The sequence below is a fragment of the Pleurodeles waltl genome, chromosome 6 (genome assembly GCF_031143425.1).
Source record: "Pleurodeles waltl isolate 20211129_DDA chromosome 6, aPleWal1.hap1.20221129, whole genome shotgun sequence".
NCBI lineage: Eukaryota > Metazoa > Chordata > Amphibia > Caudata > Salamandridae > Pleurodeles > Pleurodeles waltl.
In genome coordinates this window covers 498,235,191-498,262,552 of record NC_090445.1, presented here as the reverse complement: position 1 = coordinate 498,262,552, position 27,362 = coordinate 498,235,191, and the positions used below count along the sequence as shown (strand labels likewise).

At 40.7% G+C, this 27,362-nt stretch overlaps 1 protein-coding gene across 3 annotated transcripts in view; it reads left to right on the top strand.

The window, feature by feature from the left end:
• Nucleotides 1-27,362, top strand: part of KCND3 (potassium voltage-gated channel subfamily D member 3) — a 933,785-nt gene that overhangs the window by 611,074 nt on the left and 295,349 nt on the right. The window lies entirely within an intron of this gene.

The window sequence follows — 27,362 nt, the reverse complement described above, 5'->3', positions numbered from 1 at the left end:
AAATAGTTTTATGAGGACACACTTTATTACACTTACAAGAACACTTCTTTTGGGAGCTCGCTGTAAATATCTTTGTGTGAGAGAGTAAAAATCTATATTTTACAACCTTTCTTCCATACCATGGCCACGCAATTCAGACCTACTACAGCACTTTAGTTATTTATTCTCATTTCTTGTAGGACAATTGTGAGACATGTTTCAAACATAGACTGTTACAACAAACAGATTGTTGTAAGGTTTTATTTGTTCGACCTATGGATGTTATGTTTCAGCTCACCTCATCAAAACACACCAATATTCAAAGCTTCCAATTGATGTAAGAACGACATATACCACAGCAGGTAATGCACAGTTTGATCTGTTGGCTATATGATTATATATGACTCTTTAAAGTGATTTATTGTGGGCTCTCTCACATACTGTAGCTTCTTTCTCTAGTTAATTATGACTATTACCATTTGGACATTTCTAATCCTCTTGATCTTTAGATCATCATCTGTAGTTACTTTCAATTGTTGGCTAAACAGGTGTATTGCTAGGATATAAAATCATGTGTGCATAAAGGAGCAAAGTATTTAGTGATGGAAAACAATTCTAAAACCTATGTGAGGCACTTTATTGAACCTGCCAAACCACAGAGAAAGGTCTGATACAACTGATACATGCCTTGATAGTAAAAAGGAATATGAGAATAATTCACTATTCTCATTTGACTGACTACATTTGACATAAAAGAGATTTTGCAAAGTCAACAGTAGTATCAGAGTCTATTTTATTGCACTCTCTGTGTGCAATTTCCACCTTTTTAGGTCTTTCCTGAGACAGCACATGTGCTGTCACTTTCAAGACATATTTAGCTTGCGGGGGCTTAAAGGCCACTTATTGCTTACTATTGATTAACTTCATTGTTACTCTCATTCCCTTGCTCCCCTCTGATCAGCATGTGCAGACTTCATTTCTTTTTATATGTTGTCCCTCCCTTGGAGCATGGTCCAAGTACTGATTCCTTTCAGTGCACAGTGTCCTTCCACTGCTCATGTGCTTTTGGATGTACTTTTTAATTTGTTTTGCTGTAGCACTCCATAAGATTGCATGTGTTCGGAGGCCATTACCCCCACTCCTCTACTGTTCCACGTTGCTGTTGTTCCATTGTTGTTGTTATCCCATTGATGCTTGCTCTGTAGTTGATGCTTGCCCCGTTGTTTCTGCCCTGTTGTTTCTTGCCCAGTTGTTATTGCCCTGTTGTTGTGTGCCCTGTTGTTTCCTGCCCCATTGTCATTGTTGCTCTATTTCACTCCCCATTGTTATTGCCCTGACACCGTTTCTCCATCATTGCTTGCACTGTCATGCTGTCCCAATTGTTGTTTGCCATGTCCTCCTTCCTCCCAGGTTTTTGGTTGCACCCTAACCCCCACCCTCCTCTTGTGTGTGTTGTTTGCACCACCCCTGCATTATTGCTTGCAACCCCACCACCTCCCAGTTGTCTTGCTTGCCTTGTCCCTTCTCATCAGAAAAAACAGCAGTTACAAAGCCAGGAGCTCTTGCCTATGCAAGATGTATTAGATTTGCTAGTGTGTCATGTTAGCCTGTTATACTGCAATGCAGCTGCTGTGCAGAATGTCTGAAAGTAAAACCAAGGGCTAGAAGTAGAAACATTAGGAATGCCAATTTTCCTAATTGCAATTATCTGTGAATCACAATTAGGAAATTGGTATTCCTAATGTAGGATTTCTTTTATTCCCAAATAGTGATTCTTAGTAAGTTGCAAATTGACCTACCTCATGAATATTAATGAAGAAAGTTGCAGTTTTCAACCCTTTAGAAATCACCGCTATCACAGGGATGATGGCCTACTGGGAACAGCAGACCACCATGTCTTGCAGCAGTTTTCCTTAAAGGAAAATAGGATGTGTTCCAAAACATAAAATTAAACATTTAAGTTTCATTTTTTAAGAGCAGGCAGTCGTCCTTTGAACTTGGAAATTGGTATTTCTAATGTAGGAATAATTTTATTCCCAAATAGTGATTCCTAGTAGGTTGCAAATTGACCTACCTCATGAATATTAATGAAGAAAGTTGCAGTTTTCAACCCTTTAGAAATCACCGCTATCACAGGGATGATGGCCTACTGGGAACAGCAGACCACCATATCTTGCAGCAGTTTTCCTTAAAGGAAAATAGGATGTGTTCCAAAAAAGAAAATTAAACATTTAAGTTTCATTTTCTAAGAGCAGGCAGTGCCTGCTCTTAAAAATAAATTTACCCTTTGGGACCCAATTATTAATTGGTACCACCACTTTTAATCTGATGGCAAAGTATCATTGTTGTGTGACCAGAATTTGGTCGCAAAACAGTAGTACATACTTTGCCAACGCGGTATTTGGGAGGGATGCCCCAAACATGTCTGCTCCAAATACCGAATCAGGAATGCAAACTACAATTCAGTAACAAGTTACCAAATCGCATTTTGATATTGTTCATTTGGAAAAGCATTTTTGAAATTGCAAATAACCCAATTTTCTGAATCAGGCCGTTTGCAACCGCAAAAATGTTCAGTATATTTGGTCCAAAAAGCATTATGATGCAGTCAACGCTGGTCTTAACATAGCACTTTTGAAAAAAAATTCACGCGTGCTGCACTGCATTCATTCTGATGGAGAACATGACAAAAAACGTTCACAAAGCTGAATAGAGCTATTTGTCTTTGTTAATGTTTTCAACTTGACAAAACAATTGAGAAGTCTACTAGCTCTTATTTTTGTCTTTGCCGATGGGTCGATGGTTTTTAAGTCATATTGAACAGTTGCATGGCCGCTGTGCAGCATAGTTGAAAATAAAAACAAAAACACTATGAGATGTCCAGCATTGAGCTTGACAAAACGCTTTTTCTTTCCATTTTTTTTCTTATTTTCAGTCCTGCTGAACATCGTTTGCCTGGCTGTACGACATGGCTATAAAAATATTGGCACAGCTAATCAACCTTGCCTAAGCGACCTATTGGCTTTGCCAATGGTTATTGAAAAGTATTCCTGTCTCATCAGGAAATATTTTTATATTGTGCTGTAGCCAGTCCCGGTTTAAAATGTCAGGTTAATGTCTGGGGTTTTAAGTTTCCAACCACAATTCACATGAAAATGTGAGACATGTTGTTTAACCAGTTGCCTTATAAACAGAAATTGGTAACCTAAATTCCATGCGTTTTTGCAGCAGGGTGATATTTATAGACTTTAGGCTGTAATAAGGATTACTGAATAGAGTAGAATGTGTGTCATTATGGATTCATCATGTAATGCGTGTGTCAATTTTACATTTATGGAATTGTTTCTACAAAATACATAAAAAAATGTTTACAGTCCACAGCTGAATTTTCTGGTCATTAGGCATACATTCTATTCAATATTCTTTAGGATTACAATATCAGAAAGTATATTATGTTGTGTTTCAATTTAAGAATTTTATATCTAGGTCTCTTATATTTTCATTTTTCTGTTTCTGAAATATGCAAAACAGCCTGAAAACAGGAATGACTTGCTCTGTTCAGAAATGTTGCAATGGAGTCCTCAAAAATCAGCAGTCCGGGAAATCTGAGGTTGACTTTTCAGCTGGGGGATATTTTTAGATGTGGCGATATTTCCTTCCTTACAATTTTCCTTGGATCAATGACCTGGTGACAGAACAGCTATTAACCACTGGGTCATGTGCAGATTGAGTCTGTTGCCTGTAATTTTTAGTGTGGCATGGACCATGTAATTATTAGAAGAAGAAATTCTATACAGTGCATCACCGGGCATTCAAGTTTCACAAGAGGGTTATTTCTTTTTAAAGCGAAGTCACACCATCTAGGTATTTGATCATGAATTTACTCTTACACAGAGACACACAGCCACATACACGCACACACACACCCACACACACACACACACAGGCACAAACACACAGACACACAGATGCAAAGGGTGCAATATACTATTTAATACCATTGTTGAAAGACGGACCATGGTTCAGAATAGTCGCAGCCATGAATGAGTGGCTCTGCACTCCCTCAAAAATGGTAATTTATAGTATGCGACACTCTGTGGATCTGCATGTAAGGTTTTTCACTATGCTATTTTGTTCCTGTGTAGCAGGTTTAGACAAAGGTATCTAACTATACCCAGAGCTAACGGAGATAAGTCTGTGCAAATATAGCTTCAAAATAGGTAAGGTTCTGTGTGTATGGTCCCAGTTGTTTTCTGCTGTCATCTGATTCTAGAACATTATCTGTGTAACATGTCATAAGCATTGTAATATTTAAGGTCATAGGCAGTGCACGGTGGGGGCACAGGTTATAGTTAGCGCAAAAAAGTATTACTGGCAAATTTCAGTGTTTTTTTTTTTTTTTTAAAGACTAGTTTTTACCTCATTTCAACAAGTAACTATAAGGTCACTCTCATCTTTGTTATTTTCACTGCATGTCTTTTTTTAATGTAAGGTAAACTCATTATCATCCTGTAAGATCAACTCCTATTACCGTACCTAGCTGTAACATCCTTTAAACCATTGTTTGTTTTCATTTAATTTTTAGTTTTTTTTTTTTAATCATGTTCAGCCAACTTCCACACTACATACCACCTTGGCCATATGCAGCACGAAGTTTTCAGCAGGCCATGGTCTTTGGCCAGGCCCTGTATACAAATCTGGCATGGGCAGCCGCCCCCACCTCCCTCTGCATATGACCTTTGGGAAATCAATATATTGGGAGCCCCCTTTTTACTCAGTCCCTGCTTGATGGATTGGCTGCACAAAATGTTCAGGACGGAGCTGAAGTGGATGAACTGTTTATATGGAAAGTTTCTTACAGATTCATCAAATGGCACCAGAGTTATTAGCAAAACAACAAAATAGTGACCTAACTATAACTACACAGTACAACCACCACTGTGTAGCATGTGTTTGCAAGAAAGTGGATTATTGCCAAGCTCAAAGAATAATAGCTCTATCCCATCAAGATGAGTCCCAAAAGTCACTAAATTATCCTGAGCTCAACCTCTTTGGTAGCTATGGCACAGAACAGACAGGCTTAACTTTGAACAATGCTCAATGTACATATGCAGTTCCAAAATGTAATAAAGTAAAAACTCCAAACAACGAAATTCCCAAACCAAATTGGAAACACAGCAGAGGGCTTAATAAACAAAATGACACCAAAATGAGAACAAAAAATCAACATCAAATAAGGGGAAACGGTGATATGTATTTTTCAAAGTTTTAAGTAAAAATAACACCAACAACCACTATGTGCCACTTATGCTATATGGAAGAGGTCAACCTGTGTGTGATTTCAGAACTCACCAAGAAGGTTTGTCCTAGTCAAAGAGTTTACCTTGAAATTGGACACCTTGGCTACAATGGTGTTCAACTCCCCACTTTTCAAGATTTCTAGAGAAGCTCCTTTAGGTCACTTCTACACCTCCAAGCATCATAGGAACAGCTTTTAGGGGCCAGGACTCACTCTCAGCAAAGTCCTGTCCAAAGCCAGTTGTTACTGGTCATTTCTGGTACAACACCTCTTGTAGCTTGTTGTGTCCCTGTAGTCACACAGGAGGTCAGCAGACTGACCCTTAGAATCCACTTCTTTGTCCTGGGTATGAAAGTGAATGGGTCCAGTCCTTTAGGGCTCCAATTAGGCCACATGCAACAGGTTCAGTCCTCTTCTGATCTTCTACAGGGACAGAAAGTTGTTGGTGAGGTTTCCTTGGAATATCACAATGGGGAAAATGTTCCAGGGGGCAACCCTTCTCAGTTTTCCATCCCTCTTGTTGGCCCTACTTCAAACAATCTGACAGTGCCACTCACTCCTAAGATCCAAGATAGAATAACCCCTTCAGTATAAATTTGCATTCAGTAAATAAAAAGCATGGATGTACAGTAACAACATAGGATAGTTGAGCACAATCCAATAGCTAAGTTAAAAAGATAGCTTTGTGAATCAGCCCTAATGTTATCATTTATTTGTATTTTTTCCGACAATGTGACTCTTAGCTGCTCTTGCACTATTTGCTTTGATCTTTCTGAGCATGCTGCTGCCTTCCCTTTACACCCCCCTAGTAACAACTGTGAGAAAATAAGTTAATAATTTGGGAGGACAAGATCCCTAACAATAAACAAATCTTTGTTAGGTCATGGCTCAGTTCCGAGAGAATCTCTTCTCAATTCCTGGTAGCTATGGCACAAGCAGTAAGCATTCACCATAAAAGTCTGTGTTACATTCAAGCAGTACCTACATTGAACACATTTTGTATACTTCAGTGTGATGCCATAAGGGCAAAGGGTATGACTTGATGTGGATCACATGCTCACTTTGCCATTGGAGCTAAGCTGCAGCAGACTGATGAAACCCAACTAGGGCAAAGCTAGTCTTGAGTTGCTTGTTTTGCCATTCAGAGAGGACCTAGCTTGGTAGTTCAGTCTGGACTACTCCAGTTGGAAAAGGATCAAGGTTAATTACATATGGCTGGGCATAATGTGAGGTGGCGTTGGGGGTGAAAAAATGATGGACTGGGATTGCGCCCCAAGTAATTTCCAGTGGCTTAGATTAATTCAAGCATTCCACCTATCAATTTGTTGTACACTTTAATGTGATGCCCTAATTGTGATAGGTATGCCCAGACATAGGTTGAGTGCTCACTTTGCCACTGGAACCAGCTGCATCCGACCAATAAGCCCTCAACTTGAGCAAAACAGGTTGCTTATGTTCTGGTTTAGCGAAGACCTAGCTTGGCAGTTTGGGCTGAACTGATTCTAATGGAGCAGGATCAGGGCTGATTTTCAGATAGATGAGGCTGATCTGAGGTGTCATTGTTGACAAAAAAAACTGAAGACTGAGATGCTGCCTTATGTTATTACCAGAGGCTGAGATTAATTTGAGAATCCTGTCTATCATATTTTTGAATACTAAAGTAAGGAACACAGCACAGTAACATTCTCAAACCAATTAAGAAAAATAGAAAAATGCAATTAGAAAAATTACACCAAAATCATAAAAAATAAGTTGAAAGGAACTGTAGTTAGGATTTTTTAAAGTTCCTAGGCAAAGAATGCTTAGAAAAAGTAAAATGGCAGTGAAAATTTTAGTTCACAGTTGACTGGGACCCAGGTGTGATTTCGGGCTGACCATGATAGAGTGGACATAGGATACACCAAGTAAGTCTTTCAGTTGTAGCGTCATCCCCAGCCTGGTACCCCTGAATGACTAGACCACAGACTCCTTGGGAAGCCATAAAGGTTTTGTTGTACATCATGCAAGACACTACATCTCCCCCTTCAGTAAATGAAAAAATGCATATTTAAAAACAAAACATTAGACAGACACACAATCTATATACAGAACCATATACAACTATATCTTTTCAATTGATCTTGTTGGTGTTTTGATCTGTGCACCCGATCTGGTGACTGGAAACTGAATGGTCATCTTCAATGTCAGAAATTGCCAGTGATCAGCAACAGTAACTGAGCATTCACAATCAGTCTTAATTTCACCATCTTGAGCTGAAGACCAATGAAACACAGATCTGAAGTGAGGAGAGTCTCTGAAAAGGGACTTCTCTTGTCTACAGACATTCACTATGTATCCTTTGGTAGACACTACTTGAAAAGTTCAGCATCATAAGCAGCATCAGATTTTCTTTTCCGCAGCTGTCGAACAATCACGTTATCTTACTTTTTTGTATGGAGAGGTCTTTCGCATGTTGCCTCTTGTCTGCATATATTTTTATTTTATTTTTTTGAACCAAGTCCCTCGTATGAATCAAGTTGTCATTAGTATCTCTTTCAGTGGTCCATTGGGGTATCTTGGTTGCTATTGTTATCCTGAACATCAAAGACTTTCACCCGTGGTTGAGTGGGATGTTGAATGATAAGCTCATAGAGTAGAGTTCAGCACTATTTTTAAACTGAGCTTCTCAAGAGTTGCAAGCTGCACTACTTTCTTTAAAATGCTCAACCAGTCCATTGGCCTGTGGCCACAAGGGTGTGATCTTTTGGTGTTTTACATTCAGATGCCCCACAAATTTCTTAAATTCATGGTTATTAATAGGTGGACCATTGTCCAACTTCACAATGGAGGGCAAACACCATGATGTGAATACGCCATCAAGTTTTTCGATTACTCCTTCATGTGTCGTGAATGAGTGATCTTCAACCAATGGAAAACATGAATATTCATCTATTAGATCCCATTAAATGATGTCCATTGTCAAGTGGACCAAAGAAATTGATGGCTACTTTCTCCCAGGCATGCTTGGGGAGTTCTGACATGTTTCGCTTATGTTCAGTGACTTTGGTTGGCAGGCAGTTGGTTATGTGACATGCTTTTAGCTCCTTTTCAACTCTTTCATCTAAGTATGGGAAACAAACTTGATCTTGAAGAGCTTTCTTTTTAGCAACAATACCATGATGTCCTTCATGAGCCACTTATATCACCTTTTGTTGTAGACTGCCTGGAATCAAGATCCTCGCAGAATAACTCCTTCCTGAGTTATGGATAATTAATCTTTGACATTTTTATACTTTTGATGTTCGCCATAATTACTCAGAGGTCAATCATGTCTGTTCCACGATTGATGTGTAATTATGCCTTTTAGCTTTAATGTGTCACTATCATGCATCTATCTGTGAAAACCTGGGCTAACAATCCAGCAGCTGGTGTACTTGACTTGACCTCAGCTGTTTTGTAAGGAGTGGCATGACCTTAATGGTTATTCTCAAAAAGTAGTCAGAAGTATATTAATCCTTTCCAGGTCAATACACAATTGTATAATCACACTCTTGCTATCCCCCAAAGTAGTTTTCCAAATATTAAAAGATATTCTACACGCGCCGGTGAAAGACAATCCTTTAGAGGCTTCCATAGAACACAGCAATTTATTAGCTGAATTTTTCCACCAAATGTTTTTCGACATCTATGCCACTTTTGGGGAGAAAAGTCCTTCACTGAAGGAGGAGGAGTTTGTTTATGGTGTTAATACAGCCTGTCTTTCTCACCTTAACCCTCTTTCACAAACTCAAATGTTAAATTTCTTGAGTGCCCTGAAATCAGGATCCCCCCTGGACCCTGCCCCTCCTCACATATTTGTGCAGGGGGCGGAAGTTATTGTTCCGATGCTGACACATTTACTTAATGATTCTCTTTCCAAAGGAGTAGTACATAGCTCTTGGAAGCATGCTATAGTGAAACCGTTATTAAAAAAACCTTCTCTTGACCCGACAGTGTTGAAGAATTTTAGACCCATTTCCCTTTTGCCCACCCCGCTAAAATTCTGGATAAATACATCAATTGGCAACTTTCTACCTTTTTAGAAGAGAATAGGTTGCTCCATCCCACTCAGATGGGTTTTAGAACTGGTCACAGCACGGAAACTGCATTAATTGCAGTTACGGAAGAGGGTAGAAAGCGGGTTGACCAGGGTCTCACCACAGTGATTATTATGCTGGACTTGAGCGCAGCTTTTGACACAGTAGACCACCAGGTATTGATCCAGAGAATGAGGGAGCTCGGAATTAAGGAACAGGCACTTGCCTGGTTTACTTCCTTCCTACAGGACAGGTCCTTTCAGGTCCTAGATCGATTGTTCCTATCAAACAAACTACAGTGCAGGTGTGGTGTACCTCAGGGCTCTGCCCTTAGTCCGACACTGTTTAACATTTATATGTCTCCCTTGGCCTCTTTGGTGGAATCATTTGGGTTAGCATTAGTGTCCTATGCTGATGACACCCAACTGGTGGTTTCCTTTTTTGCTAATGAGACCTCAGAAGGAGCCACTTTCCTCACTTGTATGCAAGTGGTCTCAAGCTGGATGACTCAGAGTAAATTGCAACTAAATGAGGAGAAGACGGAAGTCATGATACTGGGCCCTGAACCAAAGCCTGGCATTTCTCGCACCTGTCCTTCGGCACTTAGTGAGTTCCCTCCTCCCAAAAAGCATGTTAAGAGCCTGGGGATCAGTCTGGATCCCCTTCTGACGCTAGACCTGCAGGCTACGAACATATCTACTACTTGCAAAGAAGGAAAACCACGGCACATCCCAGGAAGTTGTAATGTTCCAGTTTATTCCTCGTAATGTCTTTAGATGAAACAATGGCATGTGGCCCAAGCAGACATCTTGGAGCCAGAATCAAGGATGACAACAGAAATCCTTATCAAATGGACAGCAGCCCAAATAAACAACAGCCAACACGTGTTTCGTCTGGGTAGACTTTATCAAGGCTATAGTAAAGATATTGGCTCGATGTTCCAAAGTGCCAGAGACAGATTGATGTCTCATGATTTGAAAAAGCGGTCAAGAAATCATGAGACATCAATCTGTCTATGGCACTTTGGAACATTGAGCCAATATCTTTACTATAGCCTTGATAAAGTCTACCCAGACGAAACACGTGTCGGCTGTTGTTTATTTGGGCTGCTGTCCATTTGATAAGGATTTCTGTTGTCATCCTTGATTCTGGCTCCAAGATGTCTGCTTGGGCCACATGCCATTGTTTCATCTAAAGACATTACGAGGAATAAACTGGAACATTACAACTTCCTGGGATGTGCCGTGGTTTTCCTTCTTTGCATATCATAACTGTAACCCCTTTTGGGGTGATAGTTCACGCACTCTGTGGCTGGGTGCATACCATTTCGAGCACTCCCCCTATCGTTCTACGTCATAATGGACTTTGCAAAAAAGCAGTAGCTTATATTTGGAAAGTGCGCTCTCTCCTTTACACAGCCACCTTTTTGCTTATGTATATCTACTACTTGCTTTGCCTTACTGAGACTTCTTAGGAAGATTTTTGTTATTCTTCCAGCACTGGCTAGAAGACTCATTGTGCAAGCTGTTATTCTTTCAAGGCTAGACTACGGGAATGGCCTTTTCCTAGGTTCCCCAGTATATGTTAAAAAGAAATTACAAAGAGTTCAAAATGCTGCAGCTCGTTTATTACTGAACATCCCAAGAAGGTCTTCTGTGAAAGTTGGATTGGCCTCCTTGCACTGGTTGCCTGTTGTACAGCGGATCAAATTTAAGGCTCTATGTCATATCCACAGGTCTTTGCATGATAGAGGACCTATGCTCCTTAGGAACTTGCCCACTTTTTATAGGCCGAATAGAGATTTGAGATCCACTACTCTTGCTTTAGTAACCGTACCGAAAATAAAGAAAGCAAGATGAGGTAGGTCCTCTCTAATGTTTTTAGGAGCCAAATTGTGGAACTTGCTGCCTCTTAATCTTCGGCTGATGGAGCAAGAACTGGAATTTCGAAAGACCTTGAAAACTTGGTTATTCTAGCGCTGGGAAACCCGAGGGTAGCCATGCGCTCTATAAATTGTGTAACATAACATAACATAACATAACATAACATTATCAGTCAAATAGATTTGCCACTTCACATTGGTCCAAGATTTTACTTTTGGACAATGTAACTTTTTAGGAAGTCAGAATCCTCCAGAGAGAAAACACTGAAAGCTGTAGTTGGGCGGGCCTCCACTAGGACAGAAGCCATTACCATTTAGTCCCACTGAACCTTTTTTTCAGTGCAGCATAATGTTCCAAGCAGGATGAACCTGGATGTCCTTCCAGTCAAGGGTGATCTTCCTGGGCAAGCCTCAACATCTTCTCCTAGACCTCCGAAGGTGGAAAACATTACCCACTTTTCTCCAACTGTTAGAAAAGTTCCTTCTGGTTAGTCCTGCAGCTTATAGCTACTCAGTGGTGCTACTAAGCACTAGCTTGCTCTCCATTCAGTTCTCTTGCAGGATACAGTTCTTTGTGGTCAGCAGAACCCTCTTGGAGTCAGACATCCTGCTTTCTGTCTCTAAGCAGGCAAAAAGGACCCCAACCACATGACTCTTGGAGAGCACAGTTAGTACCTGAGTGCCAGCAGAAGGTATGAGTCATTGGGTGAATCCTCTTCTAGATTTTGGCATCTGCTGAATGTGTTTAGCCTGAGAGTAAAAAAAAATACAACTTTTTGTAGTTGCTTTTAATGTTTGAAATCACTACCTTCTTTTTTACCTATACATTTTTGACTAATCCAAATAATGAAGTTGAGTAATTGTCTTAAAATATGGCTTTCAAAAAATGTTCTTGTCTCAAGTTTGATAAGGGGCAGCCAATGGGTGGTATTAGGGCTAAATGTTATCACAAGTTCAGGGCAATGTGTTTAATGTTATGATATTTAGGGCAGTATAGTGGATTCAATGTGATAAACGTGCACCACTTCAACAGCTGGATTGAGATGCTGAAGATACATTGACAAGCTACTGGGCCCTTCTGTTACCTCTACAAACCTCTAAAAACCCTCCACATTGCTGAGTTACATATGGCAGAATAAAGGCATTAGTAACTGAGGTTCCTTTTGGTGGTTTATATCTGCCAGTATAGGGATTAAAACAATTCAGTGTGTTGTTTTCCTATAGCATTGCCTGAATCTACATCAAATGAAAGTAAACGCTCAGCACCAATACATAGGCTTAGGCGCACTTGGTATTTCAAAAATATCTTTTTGAGGAATATGTTAATAATACATTTTTTTATGAAACACTTCATACCGTTATGATATAAACAGTTGTTTCTATGACTAATTTATTGGTACTCAATCAGCCCTGAAGTGATTGAAGAGTGCCATGGCCTTCTTAGAATATGCGCTACTGGCTTGCAGATGAAAGATGGCATGATTGAGCATTAACTCACTAAGCCTTTTTCGGTAAGCCTTCTGGAGGTCAATTATCTGTAAGCTACAAAATGTGACAAAGCACCATTTCTTCACTAAGATGCATGTGTGTGTGTTTTTGTGTAAACCACTCTGTGCTTATACTGTTGGTAAACATTAATTGCACCAAACATACACTATCTGTGTGATATCAGTGGCTCTACAATGACTGATCCTCGTACTATGTTTAAGAATTTTACAGTGAGTGTTTTTGAAAAGTAAATGGATATACATTTGTTTTATGCCTCTGTACAGCTTACCCAGTATCAAGACACATAGAACAGTTAATGCTTACTTCATTTCATTCGAGAGAAGGTCCTCGTGTGTTTATGTGTGTTAGGCTGTGTATATTCAAGGAGAAAGACACATCTCTCCGCCATTAACTTCTTTGACACATCTTGGATGTCCTCTCTCGAGACACTCTTCTGCGTTTCAGTAAATTTAAATTAGTTGATAAGGTGTGCCGTCCTCCAAATAAGTAGCCCTCTCATTAAAGCTAGCATGTCATTGCACAAATTCGGGTTTAGTCACCAAAAGTAGCTTCTGTTGATCAACAGAAATGCCTGTGCTGCAGTTTCTCAACAACAAATCTTCCAGAGCTAATTAGTAATCAATTACTACAACAGTCACAATTACCTGGAGTGGAGAGTGGCTAGACAATACTTTGTAATGTGTAAAGAGAAATGAGGTAACAGAGAAGCAAATCATCTCAAGAAGGACATCAGACAAGGATCTTCTGTTACTAACTAAAAGTAGCAGAACAGAACAACGCAAAGACCTAAGAAACATCCGTCCATTCTTGAACACTCGGCAGAAAGCATCTCATGAAAGCAACTGATTATCCGGGATACTTTCATCCACAAGTTTGAAGGAACCATGAGGCATACTGTACATGTGCTGTACAACTTCTAAATAAATATGAACTGCCATCCTTGAGGTCTGACTTACTGAGTGACAGCCCCAGACTAACACCAGGCCTGCCTTGACTTTTACAATTAATAAATAGTGTGGATTTTTTTTTTTAGCACCTCCCTTTACTAAAATTGAGAGCCATAAAGCGCTTTTCTCAATGTACCAAAAGCAGGTGCTAATCCCCTAAGATTTGTGTTGCTTCACATTACAGCCTGGTCAACAAATCTATACATTCAACTATATTTGAAGCACGTTAGCCTCCACAACTATGGCAAAGGGTATTTTAGTATCAAAGAGGGAAGGTTTGCTTAAAGTTAATGGTTTACAGGAAGAAAAATCAGATTAGTATCACTTAATAATGTAAGATGCATGTGCTACAACTAATATGTAAATCTGTTAAATCAAATCTGATGAACCAAAGGATGAACCAGTTTGGGTTCACCTCAAAAGACATAAGAAAAAGCATTCTTTTCTCTGAGAGATCACTCTAAAACTCTTCTACTCTTCTCTGCTTCAGCCTGCTCTGCCCTGCTCTCAAAGTTGAACTGCAGATAGACAAAATCTTACATTTTACACACCTACACGCAGCTCTCATAGACTGCCCAATCATGTTAAAGCAAAATGGCACAATTACATACTTATTACGTTCTCACGGTTTCTCACATTAAAAACTTCTCGCTGTACCCTGTCTGTTACTAGATAAGACAGCTGGGCTCCTCTGCACACTGCTGGCGTCTCTCTTGTGAATGTGTCATTCGTAAAACATTTCATTTTAATGACAAAGAAAAGAAAACATTTCTTCACTTGCGAAAAAAGGAAAAATAACATAGCGTTTGACAATAAGAACTCTGGCTTGCTTACACATACAATATTCACGTGTGGCAAAACAAAGATGGCAACCAAAGGTTATGCATTTGGATATTCAGGAATACATTAGCTATAATCAATCCAAATGTGAGTACGCATTATTTATCTCTAGAACTAGCACGTGTGTGTCTATGTGTTAACGTGTCAATGCAACACATTTTCATTACAGAACAACTTCACTAATTTATCACAGCAGAGTGACAAGCAAGGGGAGCAGGTGCACATTAAAGGCAGAGCCAAAGGTTTGTCATGAGTTTTAGCATCAGCGATGCCACTTGTAGAGGAACAATTATTCATGGAAACGTCTGCACGCGATTTGAAGCACCCAAATGATATTAAGCAAACATAAAATAAGGCTGGAGAGACATGCAGAAAGACTCAAACGCTCGGCCTGGTCTAGTCTTTTTGGCTTGTAAATCGTCTCAAGAACAAAGAAAATATTGTGCACTTGTTCTTATGATCCTCGCTGATGGTCATGCAGTTGTCCACCTGGAACTGTATCCACATTATGTAGGCCCTTATCCACTTGCCTGGGAAATACGTGAAAGCTTCTGCTTATAATTTCGTGACTCTGCCGGTTCTATCAACAAGGCCTGGGGTGTGGAAAATCTGTAAAATCTTTTCAATATCGAAAAAAGCCAAAACGGACCTCAGGAGCATTTCCAATAAAAAAAATGCGGAAAAAACGGCTTTCCAAGAAATCCGTGTGCTTTTACGCCACTCCTAACTTTTTGCATGTGTGGTGATGTTTCATATGGAAGGGTCCCTCGGGATCAGCTAGCAAGGCGTAATGCAGGGCACGCGGTTTGTATTTCGCCGGATTGTTTTTTTATTTTATGCCATGAAAGAAAGACATCAAAATGTCTGCTCCCCGCGCACTTTAAAGAAAGATGACGAGCCTTGTCGGACTCGTTATTGTCTTGCGGCACATTTTGCATTACCGGTGTTAGCTTCTGGCATATAAACTTTAATTTCCTATTTGCTTTCAAATGCGGAGGCGGGGAGGAAAAAGCGACGTATCTGCAGAATTGTAAATGAATGCAACCATTGCACAGTTCATAATAACAACCCGGCTAACACCATATAAGGAAATTGAGTATTGACATCAACAACTGCAAATTAAATGTGTAGTCCTGTTTTTGATGAGATACTCCTACAGCAAACCAGAAAATAGATCCTCAATTTGCCTGAAATATGGACTGAAAGTACATTAATCTTATCAGTCACCGTGTGGTATCAGTGAGATTTCGCAATTTTGTAGGGCACAGGTTTACCCCTTTATAACTGGCAGAAAATTACCATTAACCCCAAATGTACCTTGAGTCGTTTCAATAACTATGAAATAGTCTCCTCTGCCTATGCAAAGTCCAGAGATTGCTTTAAACAAAAGTTAGTGAGCAGGTCAATGAGGGAGAATATGAGCGCATCTAGCATGCACCCCACCACCTCTTGGCACTAGTCAGTTGTTCATGAGAAAGCATAAACTGGTTTATAATGGAAAAGAACAGATTTTAGAGATATAAGAAATGCAATTTTCTTTGTGTTTTTGAGCCTCAGTTGAGTAATTATTTGTACGAAAGAGCATTCTAGAGCTTCTTGCCCCAAATGCAGATTACCCTATCAAGGACTGATTGCCTTTAAGTGGTTGATAAAGTTGATTGCAATGGAGTGTAAGGTTCCTCCAGAGCAAGAAACAGTGACAAGATTTGACAGGTATGAATGAAGGTTTTGATAAAGTGCCTTATGCCTCAAAGATAAACCTTTTATTGTACTATTGCTGGTTCGCCAAAAATGGTAGCTATTTAAAAGGCTGCGATTCAACCTCTCCTGCTGAGTTTAGGGAAATAATGGAAAATAATGCACAGCATATGGACTTCCAGCACAATGAGTAGTGAGACCTGATGAAGGACAGCAGATGGAGTTGATGTATTCCAACCATCAATTGATCAGCGTAGGAACCATAGAAACTGAAGGATTTTTAGATGAGTGAGAGAATGGGTCACTTTAAACAGAACAGAAAACTATCAGTTTTTAAAAACATCCCTCGTCTGGGATATCTGAGGCTGAAGCACAATGATACCTAACCCAGGTATGATAAAAAATGGTTCTGATTAAGCAAAGTAGAAAGATTGATGTGCATAGAGACGTCTTAGAAGCTCTCATTGGCAACATCTACTATTTAAGTTGGAAGCATCTGTGTTCTATATTCATTTTTATTGTTTGCAAGCAGCAGTCAGGAAGTTTTGTCAAGTGGTCAAATTGATGTGTATAATTAGTTCTTGAATGGCTAATAATCTGAAAATGGAAGCTCACAAGCAACAGTGGTCAAAGATAAACGTTGAAGTAGCGGAGTGAAAATAACCAACCCTTTCAGATATCATAAAAGAAGTGAATTAGTAGACATAAAAAAGTGCAACTGTGTATGATATGAGTAGATTTGCAGGACACTCTAAAACCAAGTTTAGACGTCTAATAGGGACAAAAAACAGATGGGGTAACAAAATGCAATGATATACATTCTGAAGGCACATGAGATCTCTGCATGCAGAGAATGGGTCCACTTCACCCTTTGTGTTTTCTATAAGTGGGCATCGATGATGTAGCTGGGGAATGGATGTAGCTCAGTTCTACTTCTGCTGTGTCCCATGCGTCACAGACCACCTATGTCTGTTTTAAATTGTGGTCTAGGTTCTGCAGCACATATTCATTCTGATGTCTCACTTCTGCCTTATCATCCTCAGCACCTTTGATTGACATAATTTCTTGTTACAGCCACTTAGTTTGTCTGGTGTGAATCCTGAATAGCAACTACAGAATATCGCAGGACACTAAGGGCCGTATTTATACTTTTTGGCGCACAACTGCGCCAACGCAGTTGTGCGTCAAAAAATGTTACGCCGGCTAACGCCATTCCAAAGCGCCATGCGGGCGCCTTATTTATGGAATGACGTTAGCCGGCGCAGGTGACTGGTGTGCGTCAAAAGAAATGACCCACACCAGGCAGCGCCGGCGTAGGGGAAAATGGAGCTTGGGCGTCAAAGAATGGGGCAAGTCGGTCTGAGGCAAAAAATCTGCCTCAACCCGATTAGCGCCTTTTTTTTTACTCCCACCCTCCATTGACATGACTCCTGTCTTAGCAAAGACAGGAGTCATGCCCCTTTGCCCAATGGCCATGCCCAGGGGACTCCTGTCCCCTGGGCATGGCCATTGGGCATAGTGGCATGTAAGGGGGCACAAATCAGGCCCCCCTATGCCACAAAAAAAAAAAATAATAATACTTACCTGAACTTACCTTAAGTTCCCTGGGATGGGTCCCTCCATCCTTGGGTGTCCTCCTGGGGTGGGCAAGGGTGGCAGGGGGTGTCCCTGGGGGCATGGGAGGGCACCTCTGGGCTCCTTCCGAGCCCACAGGTCCCTTAACGCCTGCCCTGACCAGGCGTTAAGAAATGACGCAAAACCGGCTGGACGTCATTTTTTTTGACCCGCCCACTCCGGGGGGGTCATTTTTGCCCGGGAGTATAAATACGGCGCACATGCCTCTGAGTCATTTTTTAGAAGGGAACGCCTACCTTGCATATCATTAACGCAAGGAAGGTGTCCACGCAAAAAAATGACGCAAACTCCAAGATCTTTGGCGCTAGACGGGTCTAACGCCAAAGTATAAATATGGAGTTAGTTTTGCGTCGGATTTGCGTAAAAAAAAAACGACGCAAATCCGGCGCAAACAGAGTATAAATATGCCCCTAACTTTGTGGACAGACTATTGAGGGATAAATTATCAAAAAGTAACTATGTATAGATTTTCTATAGCTAAATCCACATATATGTACCTTGACAACATTCGTACCTTCAAGGTACACAGATATGGAATTCAGAATCGTAAATCTATATTTCTCTGTATGCACTTATCTGTCAATATTTTAATTTGAAAGCAAATAGGAATATTTTAGGATTCCATTCTCCCACTACAACAAATAATGCTGATGCATTCTCTCACAACCATATTCCTTTATGATTGTTATTAGTAAGTGTTATTTCTAAGACTCACACCCATGTTCAACAATATAGTTCACACTGAGTCTGAATTTATTCGATCTACGATCCGAAATTTTGAACATTAGAAAAAACACATGCATTTAAAGCTGTCCACAAGAACATTTATTTCTTATAGTCCTGCTCTGAATTTGTTTATAATTCAGACGATTCTTAACTTCTCTCTCTTGAGCTAGTGCAGCATACTGTAAAGTGGAGCACCAAAGAAAGAAATGCAATATGGCAAAGAAATCAAAATCAACAAGAATGTGCATGGATTTGATGAAAGGGATCACAGTGTAACAGCCTCGAAGTCTTGAAGACTCACTTTTTCATGGAAGTTTCTATATTTTCATTGAGGTCATTCCTCCTCTAAAAAGAGCACTGCCCCACCAGTTATGAGTGAGAGTAGAAATCTTTTGAAAAACATCATTCTGTCCAGGTATGAGATACCTTTGAGAAGCTATCCTGAACCAGTGCTACTTCAGTTTAAAGCACAGTTCTTAAACAGCACCATCGGATGTATGAGAGCTGTCAAAGTGGCCAGAGATTGACATGCTTGTCTTTTACAAGACTTTGATTAACTAAATAAATAGGTGCAGGAATTGATTATCCTTCATGAAATATATGTCCAGTACACTTGAGTGGTGATAGGTGATGGTTATTGTACAAATGTACAAGGATTTTGCATTGCTGCAAACTCTCCAATCCTTGCCACTCAAGGTTCAGAACAGATTGCAACCCTTGCCCCCCACAGTTCAGACCAGATTGAACTAGGAAATCTTGCCTGCTAAGGTCACATCTTTCTTAAGTAGCCTCCTTATTCCATCCAATTTCTAATTAGTTTGTAATTCAAGTTTCTTCTAGTTCCCACTTACCTGGGTGGCTGAAGTTGTTCTTCCTGGTCTCTCCTAAACCTTCTATGGTACTAGGGTATACATAGCAGCTGGAAGCAAGATGGACTGCCATCTTCAGTAAGGGTACATCTACAATCCAGTCTACTGGTGACCTAGGGCCAGATGTAGGTAGACAGCAAATTGCAACTCGCAATTTGCTCTGCAGAAAGGTGTCTCAGACACCTTCTGCGACTCACTATGGGGTCGCAAAGACCCACCTCATTAATATTAATGAGGTGGGTCGCAGTTTGCGACCCCATAGCGAGTCTGGGCACTCACGGGGATGGTGGCCTGCTGGAGACAGCAGACCACCATGTCCGTGACTGCTTTTAAATAAAGCAGTTTTTTTTTTTCTATCTGCAGCCCGTTTTCCTTAAAGGAAAACATGCTGCACATAGAAAAATTCCCGAAACCTTTTGTTTCGTTTTTTTTCAGAGTAGGCAGTGGTCCATTGGACCACTGCCTGCTCTGAAAAAATAATTTTGTGATCATTCACAAAGGGGAAGGGGTCCTATGGGGACCCCTTCCCGTTTGCGAATGAGTTACCATCCACTTCAAGTGGATGGTAACTGCGAGTTGATTTGCGACCGCTTTCGCGGTCGCAAATCAACTTACATCGCGGTGTGAGTCCCAAATAGGAAGGGAACCCCCCTTCCTATTTGCGAGTCGGAAACGCATTTTGCGAGTCGGTTCCGACTCGCAAAATGCGTTTCTGCATCGCGGGTGGGCATTAGCGCCTCGCAAACGGCGTTTTTCGCCGTTTGCGAGGCGCTAATGCCTTGCTACATCTGGCCCCTAGTTCTTCTCCCATTCGTGTCTACTAGATCCAAGTGACCATAGGGAAACAGCCGTTCTGACAAGTGAGAAATACCCTAAAGGTTAAGTTTAAGGGAATGTAGTCCACACCTCACTCCTTTTGCAGGCAAATAAAGGCATTAGGTGTTTCCTTTTCCTTTTGGTAGCTCCCCAAGTTCAGTTATCTTCAGAGTTGTTGGTGGTGGGATCTCCAAGAAGTAGTACTTTAGCAGTGGTTAGTTGAGAGCCTACACCCATGCCTTACAAGTTCTTAAAATAAGTGCTAACCCACCAGTGCAGCACTTTGTCTGACGTGGTGAAACTATCCTGCAAGGCACTTCTCTGAGGATTCTCCATAATGGCAACACTCAAATCCCAATATGTAAGTTCTTTATTCCCCATAAAGGACTTGCATGTTATAATGAGGGAACGCCCCTTCCCACATCTGGAAAACAAACGCAGTCTGATTCTGTCTGCAAGTGACTTACCAACTTACTAGAGTTAGCCTGGCTGGGATCAGCCCCCCCATTAAAGACAAGCTTCACAGCAGAGGCCTGCTTACTTTAAACATGCCATGTTGCAAGTTTCTGCCTCTCCTTTATGGTACCCAATTGGTGTATCTGTTCCTTCTCCTCCCCTCGCATTCCAAAGGTGGATGTCCATTAGTAACCCGCCCTCTGCATTCCTGCGAGGGATCTGCTAGCAAGTTAACTGCTCCCAGAGGTCCTTTATTCTCTAATTTTAGCCACTTTACACTTTTACTTTTGCAGGAAACCTAATTAATGTCATTGTAGAGAAGGAAATTATAATTCATTGATAAATAGTTTTCGACATATATACTCTATTGCAATGATGAGAGGACAATTTCACACTCCCTTTCCTAGGTTAACGTGTGAAACATGCAACCTATATTATTGAGTAGATCTTCACAATGGAGAATGGATACTGCAGTGAGATAGCTCTTTGAGTATAGTATGCCAATCCCAGTACATGACATTTACAACTTTTGCACATTATGCAGCTAGGCCCTTTGGGGTTTTAGACACTAAGGGCCTGATTCTAACTTTGGAGGACGGTGTTAAACCGTCCCAAAAGTGGCGGATATAGCACCTACCGTATTACGAGTTCCATAGGATATAATGGACTCGTAATACGGTAGGTGGTATATCCGCCACTTTTGGGACGGTTTAACACCGTCCTCCAAAGTTAGAATCAGGCCCTATGGGTAGGTGCCTTCGCTAATGTTAGTAGGCTTGTACACTCATCAGAGAGGGTTACTTTGATGTACTTGTGGCAGATTTTAGCTACAGCAGTTCATGGCTTCAACACTGATGTCATGTTTTTAAAGTCACTTGTGTGTGTAGTGCGACTGCACACTGCAGCCCACATATGCGATTTGACTATTAATTCATCTGTAAAGGTCAGGTGTGATTTGGGAATAGCCAAATATTTACCAGTCGCACAGTTTCTATTCTGTCATTCACAATAAAACAAGTCTTCATATCAGAGCACTCTCATACATTGAAGTCCCAAATTATCAAAAGAATCTAGGAATATTTTAGGTCCTCTTTATCGATTTAGGGACATTTATAGTGTGATCTTGCCTTATCAGAAAGCCCTAGAGTTGGGGCCACTAGTCCTTTCAAGACTTCACTCTGTATTGGATTCATGAAGAAATCAATTAAAAGGCTTTAGGTGTCAGCAATGCCTGCTTCTTCTTCATCACTGACCTGAAGAGACATCCTCATGTCTCTGAGGGTAGGAGAAACATTAATTGGTTGAAGGTGTACAGCACACTAATTCTAAATACCTGCAGATTGTACAGATGTATCATTTGGACAGCTCCCCATTAGTTCTTTGTTGTTGAAAAGAAAGTTTCTGCATTTAGCATTGGGGTTTCCAATATATTTCAATTTGTAATATCGCCTAACGAATGACCTTAAACATTTGGCAGTATTAAAGTACTAAATTGTTAAATAGTTGACAAAAATGTAAAAGCACACGACTTCAGTTGTCACTAATCGACTCTGCCAGAATGGCATCCGTGATGAAGTGGGCACATTAAGGGGGTTATTCTAACTTTGGAGGAGTGTTAATCCGTCCCAAAAGTGACGGTAAAGTGACGGATATACCACCAGCCGTATTACGAGTTCCATAGGATATAATGGACTCGTAATACGTCTGATGGTAAATCCGTCACTTTTCCGTCACTTTTGGGACGGATTAACACCTCCTCCAAAGTTAGAATAACCCCCTAAATGTTCCCCGAGCCGAGCAACATTCCGCTGCACTAGTTTTATTTTATGCATGATCATTAGAGGCTTACCACAGCCTATAAAATGAATTTGGGATTAATGTGAATATTACCAATCAGCCTTTTGTGTCCAATTTCTGTTCTCATGTTTAAGCCTCATACCAAGACTGATATGTATTGAGTGTGATGAAGCCCCTCCGACTCCAAGTGAAGAATAAAGCCACCTTCTCTTGATAACCACGCATTTTGTGAAATGAACCTTCCTAAATTTTTCAGTGTATGACTGCCATCCTAGGGATTATGCTATACTTATGTAACTTTTTATTAATACGCGGTGGATAACATATCTCATTACTGTGCTCACAGAAGTATTAATTCTCGGGTCTATGGATCATTGAAACTCTGGACTGTGCAACTGTCTAATGAAATATTGTGTTCCATGCAGTACCCATGATATAGTCAATCTACAATACTGCACATTTCAAATTGTAGTACATTAGTGAGGTTGACCCGTGAGCTTGATGTATTCATTGAGTATCCCAGCTTGCAAAGCATCCCTTTCAATACAGCTATAAGTGCTAAGACACATCTTTGTGCTACATTAACTCTGAATAGGATTATTACATTATAATATGTAGACAATATTCTCATACTTAGTTCTCATTTTATCCTAAATCAGCTAATTTCTCCTTAATGATGACTTAACACTTTACTATACAATAGTTATTCTGTGCCCCCTCCATGCGTTTACCAAGCAGGGAACTTTATGTGGTGCCCAGCAGCTGAATGCTTGCATGAACCATGCTACTGTTGATATGATTTATGTTGGTGTATATAATTTGCTTTTATTTGGAGCACTATAATTTCCTAATGCTTATTTAAGCCTTGTAGTAAATTACACTAGCAACACTTAGTGGGATCAAATCGCTTTTATTCTGCTGAACTCCTCACATGCCATCTGCCGTTCACCGACCACTCCACAACCAACATTCCAAGGTGAGCTCCCGGCCAGTCCATTCATCTCAGGGTTCAAAGGAGGGTAGGGAGTGTACCACTGGCAAAATTGACAACTAGGTTGAAATGGTTGTTTTAAAATAACTTCTACTGCAATAATAACATATGTAAACATAAGGATTTGCCTATGTACAAAAAGTGGCTATGTACAAAAGGTGGGCTAATAAAAGTTGTTTTCAGATCCACAACATTTCTCATGCAGTGTGCTTAAAACATATCTCCCCTCCTTAATGTGGGAAAACAAAGTCTTTGTGCCATGCTGGGCTTTTCCTGGTTCGGGTGTTGCTGCTCCTGTCCCGTACGTCTGTAGGACTGGAGTCATTACTTCTCACTCCTGAATTTTCTCCCAACTCGTTCTTCGTTTCTGGGTGACATACAATACGGTCCATACTCCAGATTTTACCATCCTCTAATCTGACAACATTCTCGTGAACCTCTCTAATCCTAAATGGATTGGAAAATTTGCTGCAACTATTCTGTCTGTTAAATGGAAGTTTGACTCTGACCCACTGGCCAACATGCCACAGTCTGTCCTTGGTGCCATTTTTGTTTATTGTACCATCTCCTGTATTTTTCCTGTTTTTGTCGGATACATTCAACAAACGCTTCCCTTTGCTCACACACCTGCTCCCCTCCTTTCAACCAATTAGGGTTCAGCTTGGTTCCCAGTTGTCGTCCTTTTAAGGACTTGAATGGTGATAGCCCCGTAACTGCAATAGGAGTGGTGTGGTACGACCATAAAATTTGGTTAAGTGCTGATTCCACTGACATGCCTGAAACCCTTGCCCTTTGAATGCACTCTTTAAACATTCTGTTCATTCTCTCGACTAAACCATTAGCCCGGGGGTTATACAAAGCAGTTCTGAAATGGTGAACGCCCCAATTCTTGAGAAATTCCTTCATGACCTCTGAAGTGAACTGCACCCCATTGTCAGTGACAAGTGTACTGGGAACCCCTTCCCTCATGAATGCTTCTGAACAAAAGTTAACAGCATCCATTGTTGTTATTTGGTTCACGATTTTGAACATTGTCCAGTGTGAATGATAATCAATTATCACAAAAATATAATGTCCTCTGCCACCCAGATGATATACAGGTCCTAATATGTCTAGTCCTAACTTATCCCAGGGTTTTGCAGGGACACTCATAGGTGACAACGGGGTTTTGCACGTCAACTTAGTCTTGTCACTCATGGCACACGCAATACAATCTCTTACTGCAAATTCTACAAACCAATCCATCTTTGGAAACCAATACGTGGCTCGTAATTTGTTCTTTGTAAGGCTCCGTCCTAAATGTCCTTTGTGCGCTAGCTTCACTATTTTATCCCATAACTTACTAGGGGGTACAACTCTCTCACCTCTCATGATCAGCTCATCAGAAATGTGGAGTTCTGACCTGATGTCCCAGTATCCCTTCAGATCTTCTTCTACGTCTTTTAGTTTATTTGGCCAACCTTTGATGATTTTTTCCTGGAGTGATTGTAATATCCGGTCATTCCTGGTCTCTTCCACCCATTCTTCCTTAGTAAGACTCGCTAGTTCCACTAATAACACTGGTTCAGATGTCTGTAATTCCAATCTACAATCCTGCACATCCATATCTATGGGGCCACTCCTAGTTGACCTGGACAAGTAATCGGCTATAGTATTCTTGTTACCTGGGACATATATCACGTCAAAATTGTAACCCTCAAGGCCCGTCATCCACTTGGCAATGCATGGAGTGGCGCATTCTCTGCCTTGGGTAGTGAATATGTTGGCAAGGGGTTTATGATCAGTCCTGATTGTGAAAGGTAAACCCCATAAAAATAATTTAAAATGTGTTATGCCCCAAAAACATGCTATGGTTTCCCTTTTAATAGTGGAGTAGTTCCCTTCTGCCTCATTTAATGATCTGGATGCAAAAGCTACAATTCTTTCTTGTCCGTTGACACTTTGAGACAATGTTGCTCCCAACCCCTGGCCACTAGCATCTGTGGTCACCCACGTTTTTAGTTTAGAATCAAAATTTCCTAATTGTGGGGATTTGACAATGGCTTCCTTTACAATATTGAATGCCGATTGGCACTCTGCATTCCAGACAAACGGGACATCTTTTTTTAAATGTACCCTCATGGGAGCTGTGACAATGGCAAAATTCTGTACAAACTTTGCCATGTATTCGGCCAAACCCCAAAATTATTTTTGTTCCTGTTTACTAGTGGGTGCTAGCGCTTCCTTCACAGCCTCTACCAAATCATGTTCGGGTTGGACGCCTTCTTTCGTGATCTTGTGTCCTAGGTATTCTACCGATTCTATGCAAATCTGACACTTCTCTCTTTTAATTGTCATACCAGCCTGTCTCAAAGCCTTGAATACGTCCCTTAAGGTATCTTCATGTTAATCTTTGCTCGCACCATAGATCAACACATCATCCTGGAAGCACAATACACGAACAATGCCTTGCAAGATGTTTTGCATGATACGTTGAAAAACCGCCGCCGCAGATGCCCGACCAAACGGCATTCTGCAATATTTGAAAGCTTCAAACGGCATGATAAAGGAGGTGAGAGAACGTGAAGGAGGGTGTAGCTCAACTTGGTGGTAGGCCGAGGATAGGTCTATAACGCTAAAAAATCTGTCTGGGCCCATGGTGCTTAACATTTCATTGATCCTGGGCAAAGGAAACCTCTCTACCCAAATACTGGCGTTCAAGTCTCTTAAGTCAACACACACGCGTATGCCCTTACCCCCAGATTTCCTGGCTATAACAATGGGTGCCAACCATAAGGAGCTCTCAATAGGTTCTATGACCCCCAACAGTACCAAATTGTTTAGTTCCTGTCTCAAAGGTTCCTGCATAAGGAGTGGCACAGGTCTTACTTTGTGAGCAACTGGGATTGCCCCTTCCTTCATGACAATTTTATGTTGGTAGTTTTTTAATCGACCCAATTTATCTTTGAAAACTTCGGGATACTCTTTACATATTGTATATTCACTACCTAACGCTTCCACTAGTAGTACTGGTTCCTCCATGTTATGGTCTAGACGTATGCCCAGTTCTCGTTGATGTTCCCAGCCTAACGGATTGGATCCCCTGCTGTTAAAATGCACTTTGCCGTGGTTTGTCTGCCCTTAAATGTTATATGCATGCTTAACATCCCCTTCAATGGTATGGGATCATTATTATACCCCCCTGGAAAAATGTCCACTGGTTGTAGTACATATCCTTTCTTCTTAAATTTGCTTTCATAAACGCTAATATTTATAAAGGTGAACGGGGAACATGAGTCTGCAAATACCCCTACACATTCACCATCCAGAGCAATATCACAGGAGGGATATGCCACATTTTTACTCTTGGTCTCATTGCCTCCTTTCACTTGTAGCACAAATTTTCCCTGGAGATCTTGGGAATCCTCTATTCTATGCACTACTCTCCTTTCATTGTATCCAATCTTGTCACTATTACATACTCTAGCGTAATGTCCCCTGGCACTACATTTCCGGCATATACAACTTCGAGCGGGGCAGGTCAGGGTGTTGGCTAGATGTCTGCTATTACCACATCTATAGCACTTACTTTTCATGCCCTCAGGAGTATATTTGTTTTGTGCAAAACCTCATGGACCCTGGCTTCTTCGTCAACCGTTGGTTCTCTACTCTCCTGCCTAGAACTAACTTTAACCTCCCTTAGTTCTTCTTCTATGGATTTTTTTTTAATCAATTTCATACACTCTGTAGTGTGCTCAATACTCTTGGCAACTTCAATAGCCTCTTTTAAAGTGGGGTTTAGAACTAATAGTTTTTCCTGTACTTTAATAGTGTTGGTGCATCTTACCAATTAATCTCTAATTAAAGAATCCTCAAGATTTCCA